This window comes from Octopus bimaculoides, chromosome 18 (assembly GCF_046866305.1).
Source record: "Octopus bimaculoides isolate indiv1 chromosome 18, ASM4686630v1, whole genome shotgun sequence".
Taxonomy (NCBI): domain Eukaryota; kingdom Metazoa; phylum Mollusca; class Cephalopoda; order Octopoda; family Octopodidae; genus Octopus; species Octopus bimaculoides.
In genome coordinates this window covers 31959788-31984507 of record NC_142945.1, presented here as the reverse complement: position 1 = coordinate 31984507, position 24720 = coordinate 31959788, and positions in this window count along the sequence as shown.

The following is a 24720-nucleotide window of genomic DNA, read 5'->3' as shown; positions in this document are numbered from 1 at the left end:
CGTGTTACTTTAGGCTGAAGAGCGTAGACTCGAAATGTAAAAGACTTTCTCACCTGCTTGTTGTTTATACACCTGTCTTCGTCTTTTGTTTTTCTGTAAATTTCAACTATATATATATATATATATATATATATATATATATATATATATATATATATATATATATATATATAGTTTTAGGGAAAATATTATATATATATATATATATATATATATATATATAGAGAGAGAGAGAGAGAGAGAGAGAGGGGGATGCTGTAAACAAGAGAAAAATACACACATCCATTTATATATATATATATATATATATTTTAATAACGTTGACCACTAACGTGGACAATTAATGTACTAGAAATAGATCACATCTTGTGTCTATTAAGACTTAAATTGTTCTCAACATGAAATATAGCAGCATACCAAAACGTGAGCGGGCAAGACATTTAAAATCACCTAAAAAAGCATTCTTAAACAGGTACCGGTTTCGGATTTAACAAATCTTACCGATTGTCCATTCCTCTTCAGCCTAATTTGTAATGTAACCGCAATCATCAGAATCGTATACAGTGTTGCCCACCGCCATGGGTGCGCGTGTATATGGTTCTGCTAATTACAGCTTAATGGTAAAATTCAAAAGTCTTCGTTTTGGCGCGCTAATTCCAGGAATATGTCTGCAGAAAATATTTACTGCGTCGTATATATTCATTATGAGAAAATGGGTAATGGGTAAAATATGATTATAAAATCTGGTAATTAATCATATATTAATTAATATCGATTAATTATCAGGAGGCCAGCACATCTAAAGAATCAAAGAGATTCAGAAATAGTATCTGCAATCTCAGGCGATTAAGGTACATTTTTAAAAAACATTTTTTTAAAATAACGTTGTCCACGTTAGTGGTCAACGTTTTTTTTTTTTTAATGTACCTTAATCCCCTGAGATTGCAGATACTATTTCTGAATCTCTTTGATTCTTTAGATGTGCTGGCCTCCTGATAATTAATCGATATTAATTGATATATGATTAATTACCAGATTTTATAATTATATATATATATATATATATGACGGGCTTCTTTCAGTTTTAGTCAATCAAATCCACTCACAATGCTTTAGTCGGCCCGAAGCTACAGTTGAACACAGTTTCCCATTGAGCAACGCAGTGGGACTGAACCCGGAATCATGTGGTTGAGAAGCAAGCTTCTTGCTGCACAAATATGCGCATGCAGATCTTTGAACATAAATGACACACACGAACACACACACACATACATCCACAATAGATACACACTAGAATTCAAAAGCAGGTCTATGTACATACTTGTGCATAGATATATATACATAGATAAATACAATTATACTAGCCTATCTGTATCGACTTTTACTTACATGTAGATGACAATGTGCATGTGCAAGTAAGCCTGTCTGTTTACATATACAGTTATTGATATGTATAGTTTTCATAATGACCCACATGAATTAAAACAACAAACGCGTGCACATATGAATCAACAGTCACGCATGTATCTAAGCAAGGAAATGGTTGATCGTTCTCTCTCTCTCTCTCTCTCTCTCTCTCTCTCTCTCTCTCTCTCTCTCTCTCTCTCTCTCTCTTTCCTGCACACATGCTTGCATACATATGCACGAACACATACACATGCGCAAACATACGCACAGTTATTTATTAATAACGCTGCTGATGATGGTGATGATGATGAAGAGGAGGAGGATCTTTTGCATTATCTTCTCCTCCTCCTCCTCAATGAAACTTTTGCCTCTTTTCCCGATAATGATGATGATGATGACCATAATCATCTTCATCATTATCATCATTATCAACAGTCTAAAAATTTTCAGTATGCTCGTGAATTCAAATTTTATGATCTGCTTATAATGCCCATGATGATGCTGGAGTTTGTGGTTATATTACATATCAATAGTTAGAGTAGGGTATTCGATGTAGTTTTGTATGAATGTAATGATGGTGGCTGTAGAAACATTTATGGAGAGTTGATTACAATTTCAGTGCTGCAATGGAATGTGCTCTATCTCAAACAAATCATTGAAACTCCCATATTAGAAGAATCATTGTTTTACATCAAGAAGTCTGAAATTCGCAATTCATAATATTTAAGCCTTGTCATTTGTCGCTACATGATCAACATCATCACTTATTTTCTGTTCATTTGTTGATGTTGAAGAATAGCAACAGAGCATACCATCATGCATACCACTGACCACGCCATTTTCTCTTCGAGTTTTCTATGTATTTACCCTGCTAAAGCTGATCATTATAACAAAATCAAACTCTGTAGCCTAGGAACAGTCGATTGAACTGACCGCAGCACTCAGTTATTTTACAAAACCTGGAACTTTGAAAGTCAGTCATAGTGAAAGCTTAACGAAGTATGTACATTGATACTTCTAAATTTTATGCGACCCATTGATTTTGTGCTTTACCATTTCTGGCACCGTTTCGCTTTGCTATGGTGATTTTCAGGTATAGACACAAGAAAGAAAATTTTGGAAGCAAATATATGTGATGAGATTGAACCAGTACCTCAGTTGTTTTATTTTACATCACTGAAAGGAAAAGAATGTAAAAGAACGAAATTAAATAAAGCAATGCATTTTGAATGAAGCTTTACAATTCCCGTCATTCCTCCACTTTATAGTTGCTGAAAATACCAAAACTATACCAAGGTTGAACTGATTAAAAGATTACATTCAAATAATTGACAATAATATCAGTTATGCTTATGACATTGGTTGAGAAATTTCAAGCTGTTCTGGTTTCTAGATTTTTGTCCAAGGCTCTTTTTCAAGAAGTAATTCTGCTTGAACACTCACCAGCAGTTCTTTGATCAGCAAATAATCAACTACTGACATGTTCTACGGAAATAAAGTACTGAAGAAATAGCTCATCTATGGTTTCCACCACAGTCTTGAAAACGGTTAAGAGGAGTGGTTGATATATTAACCTTCCCTACCAAATACTGTACAGTAGAAACACGCAATGAAATAACATAGAAATTCTATTTAAAACTGTTTTATGTGTAAAAAACATAAAACTCACATAAATGAAATCAAAACCAAAAGCGTGACGATTTTCAAGATTTCGATTACGACTTTTTCTCTTTTTGTTTCATTTATACTTTCTTTCAAATAAATTTTCAGCAAGAGAATTTGTTTTAATATATTCGTTCTCTTTTCCTGAAAAATTATATGACTACATTATAATTTATTCTCTGTATTATATCAGTGCATTTTCAGAGAGTTTTTGAGGCGGTGAGCTGGCAGAATCGTTAGCACGCCGGTCGAACTGCTTAGCGGTATAACGTCTCCGTGAATTATTGTGAATTATTGTGAATACTGCTGTGTTACTCTGTGAAAACTGTGTGAATTACTGTAAGTTGTCTCTGTGAATAATTGTGATTTTTTTGTGGAATTGTTGTTGTTACGTTTCACGCGAGCCGCTGCATTTTTTTCCCCCAGCTGTAGCGATTGGTAGTGTCTCCAGTATGGAGAGCTACGCCAGGGCTACTGCGGCGAAGAAGCCAGTGTCGCTGGAAACCAAGTTGATCGAGCTGGATATGGAGGAGGTGAGCAGAAGTAGGAATTTGATAGAAGTAGAGGGAGACTCATGCAAATTGTCCCCCTTAAAAGAGACCAAGGAAGACAAAATTCTGAGGACAGTTGTGTATCGTACACAGGCTGTCGAAACCTGTAAAATTGAAATGGTGACGGAAGAGGAAATCGAGGAGTGCCTGGGTGAAATTGTGAATGAAGCCACGTACATCAGCAGAAGAAGAAAGTTCGGTACGGTAGAGGTGAGGTTCGCCACTATAGAAGAGGCAACCAAGCATGCGTCCAACATTTTAGGAAATACAAAAATAGCATTACTACCAAGTTATAGACGAAGAAGTGTGAGAATACGTATTCCCAGAGTGCCACCAGAAATTAAACTGGAGTGGTTGGTTGTAACAGTACTGGCTGCAACCAAGGAGGATCCGGAATTGGGACCAGTGGCGGAAACAAAAGTGCGCAATTGGTGGGGATTTGGACTCGAAATGTGGCTTTTTGCCACATTCGAGGACATAGAAAGAATTCCCTACCAGATAGAAGTGGAGGACGAGAGAACGTTAAATGTCGTAGTCGAGGGAAAGAAATCAAATTGTAACATATGCGGGGAGAGAGGTCATATGAAGACCAAATTCCTCCTATATGAGTTCACACAGCCACAGCAAGAGAAAACACAAGCAGAGGAGGAAAACATTATAGACCACACTGAGCAAATGAAAGAGAGACAGAAGTGTGAAACAGAGAAAACAAAAGAGAAGAACGAAAATGGAGCTACTAACCCTAAAAAGCGAAAGAAAAATAGGTCAAAGGAAGGGTCAACAGAAAACAAAAGAGATAGAAAAGCCAGAAACTAATAATGTACAAGAAGAGGAGGAGAGAACGGATAAAGATGTCAAATACAAGGGGGTTTTGATGAAGTGTGAGCAGATGGAGAGAAAAGTCGCGAAGTTGGAGGAAATATAAGAGTGAAGATGCCGGAGAAATGTGATCAGAAATGCATTTTGATACATGAGGAAAACTACTGGGAGTACATAAAAGAACTTGGTGAAAATATAACAACGAAACGGGTATGGTTGGTGGAGACATCACCTCCTAGAACTGATTATTTGCAGTTGATAAGGACGGAAGTAAAAGTGGTTAATGGGAGAAAAGTAACACGAGTGTTTCAATTTTTTTTAGTTGCAAAACCGTTAAAATGTCTACATGATGTTGAACGTAAAAGTGAAAAACTAGATAAATGTAACCACCCGACTTCGGAGGTCGAGTGGACATTGCGCCTCATTTTTTCATTCTTGCATATTATCATTTTATTTTAATTTTTCTTCTACTATTATCATTCGCTTTTGTAATTTTTAGTTCCCCGATTTTATGTTTGTTGCATTTTGTACCGTCTTTATGTTTTGTGATGTCTTAAAAATTCTTTGTATAGCCCTTTTTGGGTAATAAAGAAATAGGTATTTCGTCTCTGTGAGTTGGAAGTGTTGGCATTACCGAAGTGCGTTAATATAGTAAGTGTAGTTTCTGTTGACTGTTTCCGTGTTGTTGCCTGTTTTATTTGCTGTACCTGTTTAAATTTGTATAAGGAGAAACATTAATTGCTGGCAAGATGCCAAAAGGTTTGTCTTCATCTGACGAGGATTAGACAGATTTAGAGGCCAAAAAAGTGGAAAAAATATTATTGAAAGATGTTTCGGATTCGTCTGAAAACGAATTCCCACTATTGTCGAGGACTACCGTTGCAAGGAGGAACGTCGAGGTGAAAAGCCTTCAAACAGAGGAAGGTAAACAGAAAAAAGTTTTGCATCTGCGGCTGGAGATAGAATTCGCCAACTGTCGACGAATAAAAGTGATTTGTTGATGTACAAGGATATGATTATAATTCAAGACGGCGTTGTCAAGGTTCAACCCCCAGAAGAGTTTTTATTGTCAGAGAAGAAAAAAACTATTATATTCAAGACATACTGCCAAAAAGAAAGAATCATCGAGCGAGTAAGCGAGGAGAAGGTAGAGAAATGTTTAAAGCCCATCTGGCAGGATATCATATATCTAGCCAGAGGGGAAAAGTTCGGTACCATCGAGGTACACCTAAAAAACATTGAAACGGCACAATTGCACTCGGTGAAATCCTTGGAAACAGAAAACGTAATTTTAACACCAATATACATAGATATGAGGACAGCCAAAATACGAATGCCAAAGGTCCCACTTCAAGTCGACCCTATGTGGTTGATGGTGGCAGTCCTGTCAGAAAGAGTAGATGAGATAAAAATATTTCAGGCTACCGTTTCAGAAAGGGCAAATTGGACCACCTGTTAATTCAAACAGAACAGGCTGTATTAGAATAGCTTCCAAAAAGAATAGAAGTTGGGGAGGAGTTCCTCAAAGTTTTTGTCGAGGGCCATATAAAAAAAAATACTGTAAGGAAGGCGAGGAGGCATCTGAAGATGAGGAGGAAGAAAAAGAAAAAGAAACAGAAAATAAAGTTACTAACAAAAGAAAAATGGAAAATGTAAACCAACCAAAACAAATAGAACCACGACAAAAAAAACAGCAAAAAGAGTCCAACCAAAAATAACAAAGAAAGAAGTAGTGAACAGAGAGATTGTGACACTACATAGTAAAAATGAGGATTTAATGAGAGAGATAAAAACAAAAAAATCAGCAACCAGGATAGCAGAACTGTCGGACAAATACAAAAATTATGAACTATATGAAATGGACAAAAAGACTCATTTAATATCTTATAGAAAGTCTGTGTCGGTAATGAGACTGGATTTAACCAATCTATTTTCCAAGACCTGCCACCTCCGACCCTGTATCAAGAAAAGGTGGAGGGTCCCTCTCCACCGGACACCCCAAATTAACAGGTAAGTTATGTCTATTCACATTAGTTGTGTAAATGTTCGTGGCCTGACGTCTAGCTGGAAGCAAGGACGCTTCCTAAATGACATCAGGTCAGGAAAATTGGATGTGATTGTTGCAACGGAAACCCGGGTAAAGGGGCCAAGAGATCTGCTCCCCCTCCTGAACGACTATGAGAAATACGCTTCTCCGAGTCAGGCGGGAGGTGGGGGTAGGGTGTTGGTCCTACTAAAAAGAAACCGGGTAGCCGCGAAAAAGTTGTTTTTTTCTGACCCATAAGGCAAGTTGGTCGTTCTTGACCTGACATTCAGTTGTGGCAAGATAATCAGGCTAGTCGGTCGCTATTTATGCACCCAACATTATGGGCCCGCAAAGTGAATATTTTCGTGACCTGGGCAAGTTCCTGGCCACGTCGCATTCGCTAGTATTGTTAGGAGACTTTAACACAATATGTGACGCATACACAGATTGTGTTGGCTCGAACATGAACAGAAGATGTAACCCAGGCTTACGAGATCTGCTAAGTCACTTTCAGCTAGCAGACCCATATAGGTTGGAACACTCGAACACTCCACAGTGGACGTGGTCAAATAGTGACGGGTCTTCCAGATCATATCTAGATAGGATTTTAATTAGAGAAACAGATATGTCCATAGCCGAGTGTCCACAATTTTTTCTAGTCAGCTAGTTACCACAAGATGGTTACCTGTAAACTGACGGTAGATAAGTTGTATAGTCAGGGATCTGGCTACTGGAAGCTCAATACGTCCCTTTTGGCGATTGAGGAGTAGAGAAAGCGGATCGAGATGTTAATACAGAGGGCATTTACAGATACCATCATTAATAACAAACGGTGGTACGCCCTAAAAAGAGTCATCAAATATGAGTTTATTAGGTTTAGCATAAGTTTAGCTAAGAAGGGACGTAGAATAGGAGATGGTCTAGTTAAGGAACTAGAAGAAGACTGGAGGACTGGTAATGCGGACCAAGCGAGGGTGAAAAAACTGGAGTTAAACCAGCATCTTGAAGCCCAACACATGGGAAGTATTACCAGAACTAAGTTACGTGCGATGGGAAGTGAAGGAATCAAGGCCGCTGGATGGGCCCGAGTGGTGGAACCTCGGCAAGGAGATAGTTCGTCTTTGACGAATCAAAATGGTGTCTTGGTAAACGAACCCGAGAAAATGTGTGAGGCCTTTCGGGAGTACTTCGCCCAGTTGTTCGGGGGTGATGGCAGTCCTGGTGATGGGAGAGCCCTCAAGGAGTTTCTCGCCGGGCTGCCGTGTCTCTCAGGGTCGGATGCGGAGTCTTGCGAAGGGCCAATCACGCCTGTGGAGGTGATGGAGGCTTTGACCGACTGTAAAGCGGGTAAGTCGCTGGGACTTGATGGTCTTCTGCATGAGCTGTTTAAATGTATGCCAGACTTGTTCGGGCATCTACTGGCTGACGTGTACGCGAACTGGCAACAGAATGGATTTGTCCCCAGATCTGTGCGCCGGGAAGTTGTAACGTTGGTCAGAAAGGACCCGGACAAGGGGGACGTTATAGAGAATTTCAGGCCCATCACTCTGTTAAACGCAGAAATGAAGGTTTTGGCCAAGGTCTTAGTAAAAAGGTTGGCGCGTGTCGCGAATGGTATAGTCAGGGAGGCACAGACATGTGCCATCCCAGGCAGAACCATTCAGGATATCCTCCATCTTATTCGCTATACCATAGAGAGGGTTGGTAATAAATCTGGCAAAGGTAGGACACTGGTACATTTGGACCAGTCTAAAGCTTTTGATATGGTTGACCATCGATAACTGACAACTGTGCTTGTGCGGTTTGGCCTGGGCCTTGGCTTCCTCAGGTGGTTTATCGCTTTGTACTACAACATTGACTCGATGAAGAGCTGCATGAGTGACAGATCACCGGGTTTGAATGGTCTGCCCTACGAGCTTTATATTTCGAGGCTAAAGTTGTTTGCGGGTCGCCTCTTAACAGACGTCTACCTCAACTAGCAACAAAATGGGAGCATTCCCACTTTTGTTTGTCGAGGGGCGGTGGCACTGCTAAGGAAGGACCCAAACAAGGGGGATGCGATAGAGAATTTCAGGCCCATCACACTGCGCAATGTAGAGTTGAAGATTTTGACCAAGGTATTAGCCAAGAGGTTGGCGCTTGCCGAGAACAAGATGATTGGCAAGGTGCAAACATGTGCGATCCCAGCCAAGACATTCGCAACAATCTCCACCTCATGCGCTACATCATAGAAAGTGTGGCTAACGAAGCTGGCATGGGTGGGGCTCTGATCAATTTAGATCAGTCTGAAGCCTTCGATATGGTCAACCATCAATATTTGGCAGCTGTTCTCAAGGCAACCGGTTGCGGTCTGGTTTTCCGCAGTTGGATGGCTGTTTTGTACAGCGGCATCTGCTCGTTTGTTCGGGTGAATGGTCACCTCTCAGAACCATTCGACATATTGTGCTCGGTCCGTCAAGGGTACCCTCTCTCCTCCCTTCCGTATGCACTGACTCTTGAGCCACTACTGCGGAAGCTGCAAGCATTGAGGGGTGTCCCGCGTGATCTAGGATGTGGGAGAAGCGTGTCTGCTTATACTGACGATGTCACCGTGATAGAGTCGAGCCACAGGCATATCGACCTCATTGGCGACACACTAAAAGAATATGAAGCGGTGAGAGGAGCCAATATTAACGCGCAAAAGTCAGTGGGCTTGCAACTCAGCACCTGGAGAGGCAACTCCATGCCGTCAAACAGCGTCATGGGGCGCTGGACAGAGGCTCTGGTTAAATTGCTCGGGGTCTGGTTCGGTCTGAACCTCCAGGTGGAAAAAGAAACTTGGAATAGGTGACTACGGGGGAGGTCAATCTCACCCAGAAATGGGCCGAGAGGAAGCTGTCTCTGAAAAGTCAAGCTGAGGTGGCGAATGCGTACATCGCGTCCGTTATCTATTACTGCTTGACCGTCGTCCCTTGCCCCGTTTGCTGGTTGACCAAGCTGGTGCGCTTACTCTTCCGTTTTATGTGGAAGGAAAGCGTTCCACTGGTATAGCGCTCTATCTGCTGTCAACAACCGCTGAACGGAAGCCTGAGCATGCTGCGGTTGCTGGTGCGCAGATATGCGCTCAGGCCGCGGTATCTCCAGCGTTTCCTTGACGGTGAGCAGGTGTGGTCGCCGTTTGTCAGACACGCTCTTCCACTGCTCGTCTCTTTGACTGAGCTCCAATCATGGATTAGGCGTAGACCGAGGAGGGGCGCATGGCACTTCGAGTACCGTCAAGCGCTCACAGCTCTCCGCCAGTCAGGCAATGCGGTCGGTGGTAGTTCCACGCTAGCATTCTATAGAGGGTTAGTGAGGTAAAGTTGGGTGAATGTCGGAATGTTGAAAGGTGGGTGAATGTCGGAAGAATGACCAATGTGAAAGGACCAATTCTGAGTATACACCTTTGAAAAAATAAAAGGAGAAGAGCTCTTGCCCTGTTGCTCAGGCACCCCTGGCTTCTGTAGGTTCTGCACGAGTAAACTTAAAGCGCCTCCTCCTACTAGGAGTTTTATCATTTTAATATTTTTGTCTGTTATTTACTCTGTACACGAACGGCAAGACCCATTGTATCATATTGTGTTGTCTTTTATGCTGTTGCATGCTATTTTATGTTTGTTTATATTAGCCCTTGTGGCCAATAAAAGAATAAATTTTCGACTCGATGTGCAGATGATGATGATGATGATGGGAGAAAATGTAAGAAAAGGAATTGTACATGAAATATTGGAAGAATATGGACCTTAATGAACTGACAACACGATAGCGTTTGAAGCAGATATTGAAGATCTTTTCTTCTGTCGGAAATTATGAGGTGGTCAGTGGCAGATGTTATAATTTGAAGAATCAGTATATCAGTGTGTTTACAAAAAAATTACATTTTTATTCACACACTTTATTGATGCATTCTGGTACGAATATTCTGGCAGCAAACAGGGCAAAATGCTTAATGACATTCCGTCCGTCTTTATATTCTGAATTCAAATTCCGTCGGGATCGACTTTGCCTTTCATCCTTCCGAGGTCGATAAAATAAGTACCAGTCAAGTACTGGGATCAATGTAATTGACTCACTCCTCCCCTCAAAAACTGCTGGCCTTGTGCCAAAATTCGAAAGCAATATTACGTATGGCCTTGTAGGTGCTTGTTTGTTTGTTTTTGACTTAGATCAAACAGATATGCGACAACAAACATATACTAGGTAGAAAAGATTAAATGCTGAAATACATTTTCGCAGTTTCTTAAGTATAATAGTAAGCAAATTAGAATTCATTTCAAAACTATTTGTCACTGATCGTTAGGTTCATATACTGCACCTTGATTTGTACGATTTGAACACAATACGCTGATGATGATAATGACAGGGAAATGCAAATGATACCACTGCTGCTGATGCTTTCAAATGTTAGCATAAGACAATTTTAGGGGAGGGTAAGTTAGTCGATTACATCGACTCTGATACATGACTGGTACTTTATTTTGTCGATCGAAAGTTTACGTAAGTCACTTAGAACGTAAAGAGCTGGAAGAAATACCGCTGAAAATTTTCTCCATCGTTCTAATGATTCTGCCAGCTTTCTGCCTTAATAATAATAAATACAATGACGACGATGATGCTTGATCCCGTTTGAACTTTCTTACAAAACCACCACTGCTAGACTAGTTAAGTAATTGAAATAACTAACAAATGGATGCTAAAACTCGTTCTCTGTCGAAGAGAGTAAGCTCGAAACGTAAAAGGCTTTTCTATTTTCCCCGGGCGTTAAACTAATACACCTGTTTGTTGTTCCTACACCTGTTTTCGCCTTTTGTTTTCTGTAAATTTGAACTAGATAGATAGATATAGATATGTGTGTGTGTGTGTGTGTGTGTGTGTGCGTGCGTGCGTGCGTGCGTGCGTGCGTGCGTGCGTGCGTGCGTGCGTGCGTGCGTGCGTGCATGCGTGCGTGCGTGCATGCGTGCGTGCGTGCGTGCGCGCGTGTAGTGTGTGTGTGTTTATGTATATGATAGTAAATTTCGACAATGATATATCAGTTTGGAAGTTGTTACACACATCAGCAGCAGGCCTCACAAAAGAGCCACAGGACAGTGCTCTCCTATGAGGCAGAAAATTGTTACCAATCTAATGGCGCACCAAACCTGAATTTATCTATAATTTTAAAAATAAGGAATTCTGGCAGAACACCTTAATACAAACTTCAATCTGGCTCAAATAAAACATGACATTGTAATCAGAATTAGAAAATAAAGAACATAATTTATTGTATGGATCATCTACACAGAAGATGCGAATGTCTTGTCTAAATGTGTACTAAAACAGAACGTCTATAGCTCTTGTAACCTACCTATAAATTTCCATTAAGTATTATAAGATATATATAATGGTCTAATATAACAGCATATTTATATAAAAACCTGGATATTCTAGTTTTGTCCGAAAGATAGAAGCAAGCAGAATAACATCTTCCAATTCCAATAATTTAATGCTTCAGAGATGTAGAAAATGTTTAAAGGACTCCTCCATAAGAGTCTTCTTGAAGGCATGTGTGTGTGTGTGTGCGTATAATATACCATCATCATCACGTATGCAGACGACATATACAAATACATATATATATAGAAGGCAATCACATCCACCCGTGTACTAAAGATATGTGAGAGCAAGTACATTCGCACTCGTGCAAAAACCTACAAAATAACTGCCAAATACATATACGTAAATCCAAAAATAGACAGACAGACAGACAGATAATGTTTCTTTATTGGCCACACAGGCCTGAACACAGAGGGGACAAAATACAAAGTAGAGTTTTTCTTTTGGGGAAGGAAAGAAAAAAAAGGGGTGGTAGAAATTCGATCAAAAGGGATCGTGAAAGAAAGAAAAATAAGGCGATCAGTAGGGATCGTGTATCACAGAAATCTCAAAATGTAAAGGGCGAAACATTAGGTTTATCCGTAGAAAGAAAAGCCTACGGAAAAGACCACGGTAACCTCGGGCAACAATGTCATGCAAAAAACACTTTACAGAAAGTGACTCTTTTTTCCTTTCTTTTTCTGATTCATAGGATTATGCTCAAGGTGGCTCCGTCATCCACACGTGCCATCCTTGCTACATTCACCCATCTTTTTTTTAAACATTCACTAGACAAGACTTCCCTCTCTACTCTCACCTTCCTCTTCAATTGATACTTGAAGAAGTTGATGAGAGATTCACCAGAGAGGAAAGTGTTTGTCTCTAGGCCTTTCAGACGCGTCCTCCATACACATTCTTTCGCCATAGCCACAAGTACGATGAAAATGGCTCTTTCTTCTCGTTTCAAGGAAGGAGGCGCGACAATATTCACTATAGACTCGGTTGATAAACTGACTCGTCCCACACGCGTTAGCAGTCGTTCGACATAGGCCCACAGGTTGGAAATGGTTGGACACTGTACGAGTACGTGCAGAACAGTTTCGTCGCTCTGACTTCATCTCGGGTAGGTCGTCACCGTGTTTCTTGAGCCATGCCTGTACAGCTTATCCCGAACGGGTAGCGCTTCTCGATAGCACTGCCAGGCCAGGGATCTCTGGAAGTTGTCCATAGGTCCCGGCCCGAAAGTCGTCTTGAACAGGCGGGTCAGGTATTCGCTGTCGACGCCCAGGTTCGACCCGAGATCGTCGTTGTACCTCCCCTCCACTAATCCCTTATAGTTGGGTTTTGTTGCAGTCGATCAAGGTCGACCCGGGACGGCATAGTTGCTCGAGAGCAACGTGACGGTCGCGGTGCCATTCGCCCTTCCTCGGCCTCTTTTTGAACTACAACTGCAGTTCGATCATGGAGACGAGCTGCGGGAAAGCGCGTCCAACAAACCGCGACCACACCTGTTCACCGTTGTCTACGGTCGCAGTCTCAGCGCGTCTGTGCATCATCAACCACGGCATGCCCAGCCCTCCTTTTAACGGGTGTTGGCAGCAAATGGATCGCCTGACCATCAGAACGGATCATTTCCACAAGAAGCGGAAGAGAATGCGTTTCAATTTGGTGATGGTAGGGTCGGGACAAAGCACGACGGTCAGGCGGTAGTAGACAACGGACGCGATGTACGTGTTCGCCACCTCCGCCCGACCTTTGAGGGATGAGAGTGACCACCCTACTCATTATCTCGTTCCAGTTCTTCTCCGTTTGGAGGTCCGGACCCGGAGCAACTCGACCGGACCGTCGGTCTAGCGTCCCACGGTGGGGGCGCTGCTAGACGGCATGGGCTTGCTTCTCCAGGTGCCGAGCCGCAAGCCCACTGACTTTTCCCGGTTGATTTTTGCTCCTGTTACCGCTTCGTAGTCTTTCAGTGTCTCGCCGACCAGTTCGATGTGCTTCTAGCTAGACACTATGACGATGACGTCGTCCGCGTATGTGGACACGCTCGTCCAGCATCCCAATTCTCGTGGGATGCTCCCTCAGCGTCGCCAGCTTCCGCAGTAGTGGCTCGAGAGTCAATACATACAGAAGCGACGAGAGGGGGCATCCCTGACGGACCGAACGTGCAATGTCGAAAGGTCTCGATAGATGTCAATTCACGCGAATTACCGAACGGATGCCTCTGTACAAGGCAGCTATCCAGCCGCGGAAGATGGGACCGAAACCAGCCGCTATGAGGACAACCTCCAAGTATCGTTGATCTACCCTATCGAAAGCTTTGGATTGATTCAAATTGATCAAGGCCCCACCCATGCCAGGTTCCTTAACTACCCAGTCTATGATGTAGCGCATCAGATGGAGGTTGTCATAGATTCCCCGGTCCGGCACGGCGCACGTTTGCGCTTTGTCGACAAGTTTCTCTATGACAAGCACCAACCTCTTGGCTTACACCTTGGCCAAAATTTTCAAGTCTGCATTGCGCAGAATGATGGGCCTAAAGTTATCTATTACGTCCCCCTTGTTTGGATCTTTCTTCAGCAGCGTTACGGCTCCTCGACTCACAAAACCGGGGATGCTCCCGTTTTGTTGCCAGTTGCAGTACACTGCTGCCAAGACGTCTCCAAACAAGTCTAGCATGCAACTGTAAAGCTCGTAGGGTAGACCATCCAAACCCGGCGATTTGCCCCTCGAGCATTCTGCCATCGCGTCCCGCACCTCTGCCGCCGTGATGGCACCTTCGCAACACTCTGCCTCTCTTGTCGGGAGTCGTGGCAAGTTGTACAGGTAGGCATTGATGTCCACACTGCGTTCTCGCTCGCCACTCGTCCAGAACATTCTGGCAAAATGCTGTTGAAAGGCCTCACACATTTTACTTGGCTCGAGTAATTCGCGCCCCTGTTCATCTACCAGAGACCGAATGGTGGCTCTGTTGCCTTGTTGCGCCTCCGCTACCCGTGACTGGAGGCGCAACAGGGCAACAAAACCACCATTCGGTCTCTGATAGATGAACAGGGACACGAATTACTCGAGCCAAGTAAAATGAGTGAGGCCTTTCAACAGACAGCTAGATACATACATACATACATACATACATACATACATACATACATACATACATACCCTGTTGTTGATGTTGAAATTCCAATGAAGGTGCCTTGGATCTAGGTTAGATCTTTTTTTTTCTATTGGCAAGAAATCCTAAAATAAACTGAATAATGACGTATGTATATAGTAAGTAAATGGATTTTTGCTTAGATTCCGACAAACATTTCATTTATTCCACATACTGAAATCATATAAATGGAAGAATCAATATGTGAGACAAGACTCATTGAATTACAGGTGTAGTCACTCCGAAGGCATCTGCACAGTTTCTGTTTTACCGGTATCACTCTCAGTGCTTGGGCCTACCTAATGCAATAGCAAAAAACTCTTGACTAATGTGCTGCACAATGGATCGTACACTGAACCACATCATTAAGACGAGAGCTTTTTTTGACCATTGCCATGTTCGTATACATAAATGCATACGTGCGTATTTATAAGAACTAAACAAAACTGAAGGAACTTGTGCCATTTCTCCTCAATTTTTGTTCCAGAAATAACATTTTCCCTTTTATTTATTTAATTTTTCCCCATAGCTCTCTCTTTCTCTCTCTCTCCTCTCTCTCTCTCTCTCTCTCTCTCTCTCTCTCTCTCTCTCTCTCTCTCTCTCTCTTCCCTTCACTCCTCTCTTACTCTCTCCATTCTCAATCATCTTAATTGATTTTCTCAATTTCTAAATCACATTCACTCCTCCGAAAAAGTATATATAATTATTTCGTATCTATTCACCATAACAACATTACCCAGACCAGGGTCTTTGAACTCTCATCTGTAACATTCCTGGCAATAACGTCTATTAATTCTCGTACCCTAAATAATTCTATAATTCCAGTCAGTTCTTATAGAATAAAACCAGTCGGACATTTGCTGTATTCCGTTTTCTTCTGCAAGTGATGGAATATCAAGAAAAACTTGCGACATAATTAATAGCTATATGACATATATCTCCAAGTTTTGAAAGTTGCTTTGTTATTGATTAAGTCACGTTATGGAAATTACTACGTTGGACTCTAAAAGAAGATAATCAAACATTTTTCTTTTACAACTTTTATCGACAAGAATCAATAAATCAGTTTGTTATTAAGGCTCAAACAGAAATAACAGTGAATGTTCACGGAGAAGTAAACATGCACATGAAGTTATACTGATGTAAATGATAATCAATAACGTTAACAACTGAGGAATATATTATATACATGTGTATGCATGAATGTTTGGGTACATGTGTCTTTTAATGCATTTGAGAGAAACTGTAAATGTGTGCATGTATGTATGTAAAATGGAAAGGTTCGAGAAAAAATTCCGCGTAGTGAATTATAGTGAAAAATATAAAAGACGAGAAATGTATAGAAATGTTTGTGTTGGGCCATGTGTGTGTGTGTGTGTGTGTGTAATAAAATATTTACATAGACGACCAATGTGATAATGTAAGAATTTCATGCTATCATAATAAGTTTTCATTCCATGTTAGTAGGAGGAAGGATATTTTGTAAGTGGATCAGGAGGCAAATAAATCTGAGGAGAGATAGTCAGTGATCGTTATTATTATAAGCAGGGAAGGTAATTATGTGAAAAAGGAAACTTACCCACCATTAAAAAAATGAAACACAAAATGAAAATACACCAACATCAGCACATTTAATTAAAAGCCACCTCACTAATATTTCGAACAAAAATTTAAACGCTAAAAAAATTCGCATTTTGGAGCATAATAATAAGGCAGAAATATTTGAGCGATGAATGAACTCAGCAATGTTAGTTCTTCCACACAAACTACAGATAAAACCAATTCCAGAAGAACCTGAATTGCAAAGACAACTAAGGGTGAAATTAGCGCCAGAGAAAATGAAAATAGAAATTGAATTACATAAACTAAGAGCATCAAGCAACGAACAAAGATATAAAACCATTGATGGAGAAATGCATTTCGAACTCTTAAAACATACTGATGAACATCTTTTAGAAAGTGTTCTAAAACTATCTTCCCACATCCCAACGAAATACACAAACAGCCTCAAACACAAAAATGCATTACACTCACAACACCCCATCCTTTTCCAAATATTATAGCAAAGCAAATTTAACCTGGCAGCGATATATAGATTGCTGTCTTTAGCGGTTGAGTGTCCATCATTGACATAACCAAACAAAGTCGAAATCACATGATCTGGTGGTCTTGGCGCTGGAGGTAGCGGAGATTTATGCTCCCGCTAGCGATATAAACAAGAGTGCATTTTGCACCAAAAAGCCAATGTGAGAGTTTCTCTCATAGCAACTACCGCAGTAAATTTTGTTCTAATAGAACATCCACGTTTAAATGGGGACTATTGGATTGCGCATTTGCATTTACACTGTAATTTTAAGAAAGAGAATGAGAATGGAATTGTGTTTACTGAAAAAGTCGCAGGCGTACTTAAGCTCACTCTCGTAAACTACATCTGTGTAATACAGTTCTATATTTAAGAGATGAGGAATTATGCACATTATTTATATTATTTACATTTGACTATTATTTGGCCTCATCTTGTTTGTTGTTAACACAACGTTTCGGCTGATATACCCTCCAGCCTTCATCAGGTGTCTTGGGGAAATTTCGAACCTCGGTTCTCATTCCTAAGATATTTTTCGATGTTGTTATTCTGTTGTGTCTGGGGAGAGTCATTTTCCTTTTTTTTGTGTGTGTGTGTATGTGTGTGCCTTATAATTTAACACACTCACCGGTAAAATAGTTGTTATTATTATTATTATTATTATTATTATTATTATTATTATTATTATTATTATTATTATTATTCAGATCACTGCCTGGAATCGACTCGGAATCTTGGGTTAAGAGCGCGGGCTACTAACCCCAAGATTCCGAGTTCGATTCCAGGCAGTGACCTGAATAATAATAATAATAATAATAATAATAATAATAATAATAATAATAATAATAGGGTGACTAACTAGCACCACTCCTCTTCTGTCTAGCCTTAATACCTCTCTCAAAATTGCTCAATGATGCACAGTATGGTTATAAAATATTTGATAAAAATATAAACCATCTCATTTACATGGATGATTTAAAGCTCTTTGCAAAAAATGACCAACAACTCAAAGGCCTACTAGCGATTGTTAAACAATTCAGTGATGACATCAGGATGCAATTTAGCTTTGATAAATGTGCAAAAGCTACCTTTATCAAAGGAAAAATGACAAAAACATCTAATGTGAACCTTGACCAGCAAAATGTCATAAAAGAGTTAGAACCAGCTGAGAGCTACAAATACCTAGGGTAATTGAAGGGGACAATATCAAGTATTCAGTGATGAGGGAAAGGATCAGAAGAGAATGTTATCGCAGGGTGAGAGCAATACTGAAGACAGAGCTGAACGCAAGAAACAGGATCGAAGAGATCAATGCTCTAGCCATACCAGTCGTGACTTACAGTTTCAATATCGTTAACTGGTCAATTACTGAAATATGTAATGTTGACAGAAAAATACGAAAACTGTTGACAATGCATAGAATGCACCACCCTAAGGCAGATATAGAACGTCTTTATCTGCCAAGAAAAGAGGGAGGCCGTGGACTTCTACAGCTGGCATTAACAATGAAGGTAGCCACAATTGTCCTAGACACCTATCTGAAAAACTCTGAGGATTGGATGCTAAAACTTGTCTCAAAACATGAAAGCAAGAAAACATCTTACTCAGTAACAAAACAGGCAAAGGAATATCTAAGTGAATTCCAATTGCAACAAATTCAAGAATTAAACGAACTAGAAACACCCGCAGAAAAAGCTAAGCGCTTGAAAACCCGTGCTAAAATTGCTGCCTTAGATATTATGATTGATAAATGCCATGTAAAACCTCTCAATGGCAAATATCCAAAGAGAGCGAATAATGCAGATATTGACAAAGCCCTTCCCCAACAATGGCTAGTGGCCTCTGGCTTGAAATCAGAAACAGACGGGTTTATCATAGCAGCCCAAGATCAATGCCTACCTACCAGGCCAACATATTAAAGAACGGCAGCTCCCCATTATATCGTATATGCCAACAACAAAATGAGACCATCGATCATGTTGTCTCCATGTGCAGTTTGCTTGAGCCTACAGAGTATCTCAACAGGCATGATAGAGCTGCACAATATATTCACTGGGTAATATGCAAAAACCTGGACTTGCCCCATGATAAAAAACTGGTGGGAACACAAACCACCCCCAGTACTTGAAAATGATCACATCGCACTCCTCTGGAACTTCACCATTCAAACTGACAGAAAGATAGATGCAAATAGGCCAGACATCATACTGAAAGACTTCAGACAAAAATCATGCCTCCTCATTGATATGACTGTCCCAATCGATATAAACGTATCTGTCAAGACCTACCAAAAACTGAGCAAATATAAAGATCTTGAAATAGAAATTAGCAAAATGTGGATCCTGAAGACTAAAACAATACCTATTGTCATAGGTGCCCTGAGAATGAAAGCCAAACAGGCTGATTACTACCTAGCTCAGATACCAGGAAACCCCAAAATGGCTGAAGTTCAAAAGATAGTGCTCATGGGAACTGCCCATATCCTACGTAAAATACTGTCTATGTGATCTCAAATTTTAAAACAAACACATAATTTTCTTATGGTTTCTTAAACATTCTCTAGAACAACACTATGTACAAATCCAAATATATGGTACCCTAGGCATAACACCTACATGAACTTCTAACTTGTTGTCTCTTGAGGTCTCTGGGTGAGACTTGGATCCAACTTGTACAAATGCAAAACAAAAGTCAAACATAAAATAATAATAATAATAATAATAATGATGATGATGATGATGATGATAACAACAACAACTTCGGAAAATACCTTAGGAATGAGAACCGAGGTTCGAAATTTCCCCTAGACACCTGATGAAGGCTGGAGGGTATATCAGCCGAAACGTTATGTTAACAACAAACAAGATGAGGACAAATATCCGTCAAATGTAAATAATGTACATTTGTGCAGTTCAGATCAATATTTCTGTCAAGGTATGAAAACTACAATAGGGTAAAATTCTAAAACGTCACAAAGCACAAAATATATGATAAAAGATGCAATTCATAAACTTAAATGACATCGTTTCTAGACTCCTGTATAGGACTTGTATCTTTAACAGGCTTTTAGAAGACCCGAACGAGTCATCTATATATCTATCTATCTATCTATATATATATATATATATATATATATATATATATATATATATATATATATATATATATATTGATCTTCAGTGAATCATAAATCCAATAAGTGTGTGACAGTGCTTGACTTCTAACCTTGTTCCATTCACAAAAATGTTTGCTTCAGAATATGTTTGTCCTGGTGCGGGAGTAAACAATATTTTGGTTTTCCCAAGACTAATTGTGAGTCCGAAATGTACACATGCAGTGGAAAATCTGTCCATTATATGTTGCATATCCTGCTCTGAGAGTGCCAACAAATCAGAATCATCAGCATAAAGTAATTCTCTTACCAGTGTTTTGCAAGTATTTGCTTTGAAGCTAAATCGGATCAGAATAAAAATGCGATCAGATGTCCGAAACCTGATTCCGATTCCTCTGTTGCAATGCTTGAAAGCATAGCAAAGCAATGCAGCAGAATAGAGGAAAGTGTAGGGTTAGGAACATCTCCCTGTTTGACACCGTTATCCACCGAAGAGACTACCTGAGCTATCATGTTTTTGTGTAGTTCCTTAAATATGCTCACATAATGTGTTGGGCAACCAAGTTTGCACAAAACAATCCACAGTGCCTCCCTGTTTACCATGTCAATTGCCTTAGTTAAATCTACGAAGACCTGGTATAGTGACATTTGTTCCTCTAAGCATTTCTCTTGAACCTGCCTTGCAGAAAATATGTCCATTATTCCTCACTCAGGTATGAAACCACACTGTTCTTCGGGAATCATATGTGGACACACATTCTCAACGAGGCAATCTAATATAATCCTTGAAATTATCTTTCCGGTATGTGCCAGGAGAGTTATCCCTCTAGAATTACCACACACTGCTTTTGGGCATTTATCCTTGTATATTTAGAAATTAGAATGTCATTTATCCATTCCTGTGGCACAGAAGATTCATTCCAAACTGTAGATTCATTCCAGGCTGTGAATTTCAGATGAAATATTATCCTCACCTGCTTTCAAAATTTCAACTGGAATACCATCCAATCCAGGAGCTTTACCTGATCTACTTCTTCAATAGAATGTGTATCTTTCATGTGTTGCACTATCTTTCTTTGTGGAATGTTGTTTATGATATCCATGTTCATTACAGAAGGATTGTAGAAGAGATCTGCAAAGTGTTCTCTCCATCTATTCATTATTCCAGAGATGGTGGTCTTGATGTAGAAATGTACTCTCGAATAGGGCAGGGAAGTGTTGCATTTGGAAAGCTGGAAAAGCGAGTATGGACGGATATAGGTTTTTTCCTTGCAGACTAAAATCAGTGTCAATAAAACGTGTGTATTGACTTTATTTGAGTGAGACGTGGACCACTTACAGGCGTCATATGAAAATGCTGGAGAGATTTCAGCAAAAGTGCTTCAGACGTATCTTGGGAGTCAAGTGGGGATGTTTCATACTAGATACAGAAGTTTTGCGCATGGCACGTTGTAGCTCAATTAAACAACATGTTATCTTGGTTCAAATTAGACGGAATGGACATGTTGAGCGCAAATGAGATGAGCTAGACATGTTGAGCGATTGCCAAAGCGTCTTTTTTATGGTGAGTTCAACTCTGGTAAGCAACCACAACAAACCCTGTCGGCCAGCAGCTGATCTTAAAAGTCATCTAAGGGCTCATCAACGGAGGGATTGTGCTGTGTGATGGGGTGTGGTGTTGTTGCGGAAGACACACCCGAGTGTGAGAAATGGGCTGTTCCACTACAAATAAATAGTGGACAAACACGATAAGTGGTGTCATTCGGTGATCCACGCGACCTCGTAAAGAGTCGTATCACTCAGTGTTGAATTGTTATCGTTGCGGATGGGTTGTCCTTTGTTCTAAGGTCCTCCCTGGCAAGGTTGGCTGTTGTTGAACCTTTGTTGTATTGTTTGCTTTTGTTTTTGTTTTCTCCCCCACTGGGGGCAAGGGTTGCAGTGGGCAATGGAACAGTTGCGGGCACGTGTCGAGAGCTGCGCTTCGGCGGCAGGTCGAGAGAGTGTAGCAGCTGCTGTGAGACAGCTGGAGGTCGGGAGGAGCCTGTAGACTTGAGGTGGTGGGAGGAGGCCGGAAGTTGATAGAAGGAGGGGGTCGGGATTGAAATTGACCCTGCCCGAAGATGTAACACGAGGTGGAGAGAGAAAGTAGTGGTTTGTAGAGCCCTGTCACTGACAGGCGGGAGGATAGAAGTGGTTGGCGAGGAAGATATAGAAGAGTGCTTAAAAGATATGAGAAGTAACGTTGAATTTTACTGCAGAGCAAGAAAGTTTGGTACAGTGGAGGTGCGCTTCCCTACTGTGGAGGAGGCAGTAAAGTACTACACTGTAACATTGAAAACAGAAAATGGGCACTCCTGCCAACATATCTCGGGAAAAGAGTGGTGACAGTGAGGATTGGCAGGGTGCCCCCTGAGATTCATGAGATGTGGCTGCTCGCAGCAATCTTAATAGAAACAAAGGAGGACCCAGAAGTGAAGCAGGTAAGCCGCATCATAATCCATGCCACCTCACTTGACCCACAGGAAATTACCGAAGAGATAGTGTTACCAGAAGATGTGAAGCTGCGAGTGGTGGTGGAGGGAAGGCCTCCAATCTACAACAACTACAGAAAGAAGAGCCACATTAAAGCGAATTGTCCCCCTTCTTAACAGCCAAGTACCAATAGGGGAGATACAAGAAGAAAATAACAGAGACGAGAATCAAAGGAAAAAACGGAAGAGGCAAATGTAGAAAGCAGAGATGAGGGAGTCCAGGATATACAGAATAGAAAGAGGAAGGACATTAAAAACACCCTAAACCCGAAGAACTCAAAAAAGAAGAAAAAGAAGAAAGTAAGTAACATACAAGCGCCCACACAGTATATCTCATTACGGCAAACACACAAGAATATCCCAGACAAGAATATCCACAGTTAAATATACACAAGCACACACAGACAGCCCAGAATCTTCAGGTAGATATACACAAGGAAACACAGACAGTACAGAGTCTCCAGTTGAATACATACAAGTATTACAGACCAGTTATAAACATTGGGCGTATCTAACGAACTTTTGGACAAGCGAGTCCATTGAGGAAAAATTGCAAAAATGAAGTCGGTAATAAGAATTATAGAGGAGGACAATATACGCGTACCAAGCATGGAGTGTATATTAATAGATATAAAAAATTACAAAAAATTAAAGGCAAGCTTTGGCGATGACGGGAACCCACTAGGGCAGGAGGTAAGATATGATCATCTGCCACCTGTGATGGAATTTGAACAATTGAGACCCTATTTTACATATTAAGATAAATTAATTTGATAAACGTTGGTATAAAAAAGAAAGAGAGAGAAAATATAGTTAAAATGGTACTACTCAAAAGTGGGGTTCGAGTAGCCATTACATCTTCATCCATTATATAAACCCATTTCATTCATTCGTTATGTTTTATGTCCCCACAGGTGCTGTATTGTCTGTTCTTGTTCATCCCCTCTGTGTAAAGCCCACATTGACCAACAAAATGAAAAAAGTCGGCGAATCATGCATTTGAGTTGCGGTTGGTTATTTATTGTTTGACGTCGTTTTGTTGCGATTGTACTCATTGGGACTACTGCGTGTTTAAAAACTGTTAGTGTCTTTTGACACATTGTTCGCCTGAACAGGCTTCGTTTTCCTGTCGTACCCTGTTAGCGGCGAATTGTTTGCATTTTGTGTGGGAATTGTGCCTGCACAAACTGACTAGTGATTTGTACGAAGTGTTGGAGCTCCTAGAGAGCATCGACTCGGAGTACGAAAGCGACTCAGAAGAAAGTGTGGAAGATTATGCAGTAGCAGTCGGTAAAAAGCAAAAAAAATACATCAGGCCAGAGGCCGCGGACATATTTCGGATCTTTTCCCTTTGGCCGGCACATTTAAAAAATAATTTTTTGTAAATAGACACTTTCAAAACTCGTATACTGGTAAAAAAGTGTCACATAAAACATCATTTACTCTTGGCGTTTTTGATAAAATTGTGTATTTTCGAAGTTATTTCGTGTTAAAGTTGTATTTCGGTAATTTCAACCAATCAATGACGTCTATTGAGGTGAAAACAATTGCTGTAGTTGTTTGTCAACAACTTCCGGCGGTGTATATTTCGCTTGTCACTGTTATTTATGACATATTTCATCTCAGTTACGTTTGTATGAATAAACGAGTGTATCTGAAGCATGTTTACTTCATGGCACCACCACAATCGTTCGTGCATTTCTACTGCTTTTAGCTTTTTTTTTTCCTGTTTTTCAGCTACTGTTTTTGGAAAGACATTTTTGCCCCCTCCCGTTCCAATTTATTAATTTTTCACATTTTTCCGTAACTCTAATCCTAAAATCCCAACTTTAACGCTAACCCTAAAACCCCAACCCTAACCGTAACCCTAAAAGTTTAACCCTAACCCTAACCCTAATTTTAAAACCCTAACCCTAACTCTAAAACCCTATCCCTAACCCTAAAATCCTAACTCTGACCCTAAAACTCTAACCCTAATCCTAAAACCCTAACCCTAACCCTAATT